This window comes from Pseudorca crassidens, chromosome 12 (assembly GCF_039906515.1).
Source record: "Pseudorca crassidens isolate mPseCra1 chromosome 12, mPseCra1.hap1, whole genome shotgun sequence".
Lineage (NCBI taxonomy): Eukaryota > Metazoa > Chordata > Mammalia > Artiodactyla > Delphinidae > Pseudorca > Pseudorca crassidens.
Window position 1 is genome coordinate 20,241,770 of NC_090307.1, and position 7,546 is coordinate 20,249,315.

Consider the following 7,546-nt stretch of genomic DNA (forward strand, 5'->3'; position numbering starts at 1 on the left):
AGCCCACAATTCTTTTAGTTGGGCTTCTTTGATCTCCAGTGGAATATGGACACACTTCAAAATTCCCCACCTGTAATCTTTGGGATCCAATTTCCTCGAGCGATTTACTTTAGGACCCTAGAAGTTAAATATAGCAAGAGTACGTTGCTATTTATTCCTTCATCTTTTCTAGTACTGAAAAGCCTTGTTATATCCAATTTTTACTCATGAGCCTAGCCAAAAAAAAATGTTGCAGGTCTCATTGTCACCACTGCAATAAAATTACAGTGATGGAAGCAAAACCTGTGTTCTCAATGTAGCCACATTAACAATTTATGGACACCATGAACAACAGTGTCCATTTTCAGTAGTATGAGGCTTTTATCTCCTGCTTTTGATAATTAGACTACGGTGATGAAAGTTGTTAACACAGAGAAACTGGTTGAAGGATAGACAATAACTTTCTGAACTATTTTTGTAACTTCTGTGTCTAAAATTATTTCAAAATAAGACATTTTTAAACATTGCATTGGAAAACTCCTCAGGAAGTTGTTACTTCAAAGAGACACACAGTATTTCTCAATAGTTCCAATAGAGCCAGTTTTCCCTCCAGCTTTGAAACAGAGAGCATTCTTTCTTCAGTTAGCAGGAGATAAAGTGCAGTTGTTGGCCTGCACTTTAGGAATACTTTGTACAGAAATGTGTATGTCAAGATCCTAGAGTTATACTTTGGACAGTGAAGTGTTCACGCTTTGAGAGGCATGAACCAATGGAAGCAAAACCAATGGAAAGAAAGATTCACATTTCTCATCTTATTTACACCAGAATATTTATGCTCATTGAGCAGAATATTGGGCTGAATTGCCTAGACAATTATAAATTGGGGGATTTTTCCCCTCTTTCCATGTTTTCTCTTTCATGTCAAGTGCATGTAGCTGAATTTGAATAAGTATAATGTAGATATCATGTGACTTCATTGTAATCCAATGGAGGAAGTACATACGCAGGAACTTTGCTAAACAGATAATGATGGAATTCATTCTCTGAGATTACTATAAAAGTGATAATCAGTAAAAAGAAGTCCTTTCAGCAGTTCAGCAATGATGCCCTGTTTTATTATTACCATTCATTAATCACCTACCACATGCTTGCCCATTCGTCTACCTCTAGTCTAATACATAACTCAGCAAGAAAATGTCCCTATTTTACAGATGAGGAAATGGAGGCTCAGAAAAACTACTTAACTGGCCCAATCTAGGTTTGAAATTCAAGTTGAGCGTCTCCAAATGACTAATATTTATATTGGTTGAACTTCCCTGCAGCAAATTCCACCCTTAGTGAATTGTGTCATAGTGAGATTTCGGTATACAAGTCTTTTGACATATTTGAAATACCCTGTTAATTTTAAAAGGAAATGTGATATTTCATTTGAAAATTGGTCATATATAATTAGATTTTCTTAAAAATATAGAAATATATAAGAAATTCAAGGTCTTCCAGTTATTAAGTTATTAGGTTCCATTAATAACAGAATGTATCAAGCTAATAAATTATATTTAAGTACATTAACTTAACTGTACCAAGATCCTAAAGTGCCTTTTAATCACATATAGTATTGCAGTACATTAAGCGTGTTGTTTAAAAGCCAGAAAGGATATCAGTGATCTAAAAGAAGTAACTCAATGTTTACTTTAAAGAGTCTACTTTGGCCCTTCATTTCCTGTTCAGAACTATAGTGAAAAATTTATGGGTAATCTCCTTGCTGCAAAGTAAACTTTTCAAAGCAGAGATAAATAACCAACCTTACTTTAATCGCATTGAGATTTCTACGAAAAAAGTTAATTATGTAGCTTGGACACGGGAAAAATTATTCCGATGAGCTTCTATTCTAGAATACCGATTGTAACTGGATTGGTAGCAAAGATCATTTACCTGATAAAGAGGGAAAGAAAACTTTGTGGCTGTTGTTGTTTTCACCTTACAATTAAGAGTGGCATAATTTGATACTATACTTTACAACCCTGTTATAAGATACAGGTTTAAACATATCCCTTACGTCATGAGACCGACAAGTTTCATTCCGGTGCCCCAGCAGCCCTTCTCAGTGAAGTTGAAATGCATTAAAGGTTCTGAGCAGGTAATGTTCTGCTCAAACTCTCGAATAAAGCTAGAACACCAAAGTTCCTCATTTCAGTTCCAAAACTACAGTATCACCTAGGTAATCATTGTTTCCTAAACTTTCCTGATCACAAAAATCAGCTAGGTACCAGTTTAAAATACCGTTTCCTAGACGCACCATCTAGCAACTTCAATTTAATAGATTGGGGTGGGGCCTGAGGATCAGAAATTTAGACAAATGTTACAGGTGACCAGGCATACTTGAGACACAAACTTTTAAAAATAAAATAAAGCATTTGTTGCTCTTACTGGATGCTATTAGAGTACTGGAAAGAATAGGAACTTTGTTATAAGTCAAATTGCAGTTTTCCTCATTTATGAATTTTCTAATCTCTCCTTCAATGTCTGCTTTTAAAAAAATAATAATATCTCTCAAATTTATTGTATTAAATATGAAGGATCTAGGCTTTTGCTACACAAACTGTGGTCTGGGGACCAGAAGCTAGTAGTCACTGAGAATTTGTTGAAAATGCAGAATCTCAGGCCCTGCCCCAGACCTGCTGAATCTGAATATGTTTGCTAAGAAGATGCTCTGGGTGATTCGTACACACATTAAAGTTGGCCAAGCGCTGACCTCGTCACCAAGTAAGGGTTCAGGAAATGCTAGATTCTTTCCTTCTCATTATATTTGTTGTACCAATAATTCAACTCAGCTGGGGTTCAGTGATTGTCACCACCATTGCTTACTGTTGGTTTAAGCCCAACAGGTACACTTTCAGCTCCTACACAGTGGAAAGGCATTCAAAAATAAACAAGTGCATGGGCTGGACATCAGACTACTGCAAAAGGTAACTGAGGATTTCAGTTTCAGGCCTCTACTCTCACACACTGCTGCACACGAAGCCTACAGCACATTTTCCAGTCTTTTCTAGGGATTATTTCAGAGCTTCTCAGGTATGCTTCACTGATAGTTTCTTACACAGCTTTCACCACTATTTAGCAATTGTTGGTAGCAGGAGAAGTCAACTGGTCACTGTTTGAATAAAAATTGAGGGAAGGTTTCATAAAAAGGATTGGGGGTTTCCTTTTTTTTCCCCTTTTACTTCCAGAGTTTATCCTTGAACTATGCAGAGTCAGAAGAGGAGAATTAGGTACAGCTTGTCTTACTGCATCAAAGACATTTTCAGTAATTGCCTGCAGTTAAGGTGTAGAGCACGTGTTAGTACATGACAAATGAAAATGAGGACTATATTTTAAACTTTGGGGGTGCACTCAGGGAACAATGGAAAAGGCTGGCTGCTGCAATGAATATTCTAGATGAAATGCTTTTATTAAAACAGAAAAAAATTTAGTTTAATGGTTAAAAATAAACGAATAGGATAATTCTCAGATTTATAAATATTCTGGCCACACACACAAAAAAGGCTTTTTCAATGCCTCATGTGTCTTAAAAAGTGTGCTCTCTGGGCTTCCCTGGTGGCGCAGTGGTTGAGAGTCCGCCTGCCGATGCAGGGGACACGGGTTCGTGCCCCGGTCTGGGAAGATCCCACATGCCACGAAGCGGCTGGGCCCGTGAGCCATGGCCACTGAGCCTGTGCGTCCGGAGCCTGTGCTCTGCAACGGGAGAGGCCACAACAGTGAGAGGCCCGCGTACCGCAAAAAAAAAAAAAAAAAAAAGTGTGCTCTCCAACAGAACGTATTGGTATCTGGTATTTGTAAGTGTTCTGTCACTGATGTGTTCATTATAAAAATATTTTTTGTACATTCTTGCAGAAAGTAGTAAGGTGGGTTCTCACCTATTACTACTAAATTCTTGGGGAAAGATCTGTATACTGAAAGACTGGAACACCCCATTGGGTATGCCTGGAATACCACCTGGTAGGTCTTTGAATTCACTGCCAATCCTTTGCACTATTGTGGAGGGCAAGCCTATCTCTTCTTCCCCATTTCAATGAGACAGATTCAGCAGTGGAAATGAGACATGCCTTGAAACTAAGAAAGTAAAGAAGGGAGAACCATCTCTCACTGAACCCATTGGATCATCAAAGAATTCGGTCTTTAAGAAAAGGACCTACATTCACAAAAGAAACCATTCTTCATGTTATGGGTTGAATTGTTTTGCCCCCAAATTCATATGTTGAAGTCCAAATCCCCAGTACCTCAGATGTGGCCTTATTTAGAGAGTAGGTCTTTACAGAAGTGATCAAGTCAAAATGAGGCCACTAGAGTGGACCTTCGCCCAATATGACTGGTGTCCTTATAAGAAGAGGGAATTTGGGCACAGACACTTGTAGAAAAATACTAGGTGAAGAGGCATAGGATAAAACAGGCAACCACAAGTCAAGGAGAAAGGCCTAGAACAGATCATTCCCTCACAGAAGGAACTAACCCTGCTGACACTTTGATATTGGGCTTCCAACTTTAAGAACTGTGAGACATTACATTTCTGTTGTGTAAGCCACCCAGTTTGTGATGCTTTGTTACAGCAACCCTGGCAAACTAATATACTTCATGAGTCATTGGGAAGAGAAAAGAGCAGTGGATTTGTGTCTATCAGGATTAGGGCAACTAAATTGTCTATTATGCGTTTATAGTATCAAAAAACCAAGTCTACCAATCTGATGATTTTTTTTCCAATGCTAACCTTGGTTTTCTTTTAGCTTAATAGTAACAACTGTGTATCCATTACAGTTATATTGCCACAGTTCAGGAATGCTTTCACTTTTATTACTCCATTGTCATTACCAAGTACTTTCTCCTTCATTAGCTCAGTTGATCTTCAGGGAAACCTTGAGCAAGACAGGAGTTTAGCATATCCCTCTCAAGAATGGGGCTATGTACCAGGACATAAACACCGCTAATACCTTCTGTCTATAACCTTTGCCTATCTCCCATATCCTTATGGAACTGGGTGGAGTTTTATTCCACCCACAGTAATAATTGGGTCAGAGAGCAACAGAAAGCAGAAAGTTTTCTGGTTCGATTTACACCCATACATTTTTTTTCTGAACTATTTGGGAGTAGGGTCCATACGTCATTCCCTTTACCCCTTAGTTTTTCAGTGTGCATTTCCTAAATCCTATCACATTTTGGCATATGATTTTGCAGTCACAAACATTTTTTTATTGCAGTCTAACCAAGTTTACATCCTTTCCTAGTCTTGGTTCATTCCAGCATGATACATACTGTGATTTTCGTGTGCCATTGTTTTTCAAATATTTTTAGTCTATGTGTTCTCCTACTTTACATAGCTAAGCTGTGAGAATTTCCCAGTTCTTTGTGTTTCCTCATGACTTTGTTCCCCTACCGCCTGTACCTTATCTCTACATTTCTGGTAAGGAGTGGCCATACTGAATCATAACGTTGCTCCACATTGCAGCCTCAAACTTACCCACCCAGAGCTCAGCTGTTATCTTTCAATCCCTCGTAATTACTCCATATTCATATCACAGTAAAGCACTGGTCATTTTGTTACTTTTATTTCTGTTACTTACTTTGAGTTTAGTGTGGTTTAAGTAGCTCAAGGGCATATCACCAGGAGAAGAAATTCATGCACACAATTGATTCCAAACAGTCATGCTTTCTCTTGCATCATTTGGTGACCTACACAGGCGTTTGCTGGAGTCAAAAGACCAGAGTTCTTGTTCCAGTTCTGCCATTTATCAGATAGGTAATCTTTGCCAATCACCTAATTTCCCACAATCTTCGTTACCACAGTTAAAATGTTACCCACCTTCTCTATCTGTTCTGCAAAGACCAGCCTTATCGAATTTAATGATTCTTTTGAGGATGAAATGATATGTACGTGAAAGGGCTATATGAGAAATGCCAGGGTATTTAAAAACAGTATATATTCAAATATTCTGAATTGGAAAGGATGATAGAGACTAAAATGACTGGGTCATTTTACAGACGAGGAAATGAACGATCAGAAAGATTAAATAACTTGTTCACAGTCATTGAGCTGTTTGGCAGAGCCAGGCTTCTTAATTCCTAAACCAGTGGTTTTTAATCTCAGCAAACTATCTTCCTAGACAGAGTCTACCTCTCAGGTTGCTCAAGCTTACGCTTTGAGGTTGTAAAGAACACCATCCCAAGTGCTAAAAAATTGTAAAGTGCTAATTGTGCAGAGTATTAAAAAAAAACTCAAGTTTAGAAAGAGGGAGACAATTTAAAGAAAATGCACAAGGATTATAGGTGACAGAATTTTTTTTTTAACATCTTTATTGGGGTATAATTGCTTTACAATGGTGTGTTAGTTTCTGCTTTATAACAAAGTGAATCAGTTATACATATACATAGGTTCCCATATCTCTTCCCTCTTGCGTCTCCCTCCCTCCCACCCTCCCTACCCCACCCCTCCAGGCGGTCACAAAGAACAGAGCCATATCCCTGTGCCATGCGGCTGCTTCCCACTAGCTATCTACCTTACGTTTGTTAGTGTATATATGTCCATGCCTCTTTCTCGCCCTGTCACAGCTCACCCTTTCCCCTCCCCATATCCTCAAGTCCGTTCTCCAGTAGGTCTGTGTCTTTATTCCTGTCTTACCCCTAGGTTCTTCATGACATTTTTTTTCTTAAATTCCATATATATGTGTTAGCATACGGTATTTGTCTTTCTCTTTCTGACTTACTTCACTCTGTATGACAGACTCTAGGTCTATCCACCTCATTACAAATAGCTCAATTTCGTTTCTTTTTATGGCTGAGTAATATTCCATTGTATATATGTGCCACATCTTCTTTATCCATTCATCCGATGATGGGCACTTAGGTTGTTTCCATCTCTGGGCTATTGTAAATAGAGCTGCAATGAACATTTTGGTACATGACTCCTTTTGAATTTTGGTAGGTGACAGAATTTTATCTGACATTATTTGAAGTATCTGTTAAGAAATCATTCTTGCTCACTGAGGTTCAGGCTTTGTAAAAGCATCAACATATAGGATCTATGTAAAGCTTGAACAGATTAGCCCTCAGTTCAAGGTCAATAAATGTCCAATATGAGCTGTCAATAATCCCCATTTGTCAACTGATTTTATTACAAGCATGTAAACACAGTATAACAGGTTAACAGTGGCATATTCTGCCTAAAGCTCAATTCAATATTGTTCTAAAAATTGAGACACACTCATTGAAGAGGCTACTAGCATACTTTTTAGACAAAACAGGCAACAGATTCGTTTGTTGATAGTGCTGAGTGTTGGAAGAATATACTCCTGGACATTGGGTTGAATCTATTCTGTGTCTGTTCAAACAGAATCCCACTGATAGAATTTTTAATAAGGTATAAAGGGAGACAAAGTTTGAAGCTCATGAATCTAGAAAGATTTTTGAACTGTTTTCATAGCAAAAGTCTTCACTGTATACCCTATTTAAATCAAACTTTTTATTCCAGTGAAATATATGAAGAGTTATTCCTAGGTTTCAAGAGAAAAGGCTGCAGTCT

The 7,546-nt window shown here is 38.0% G+C and overlaps 1 non-coding gene across 1 annotated transcript; it reads right to left on the reverse strand.

Annotated features, from left to right (window-relative positions):
* Window positions 1–224: 224 nt before the first annotated feature.
* Window positions 225–359, reverse strand: LOC137204270 (small nucleolar RNA SNORA1). Its single transcript, XR_010933505.1, has one exon. It is a non-coding gene; the product is annotated as a small nucleolar RNA SNORA1 (small nucleolar RNA).
* Window positions 360–7,546: the final 7,187 nt, after the last annotated feature.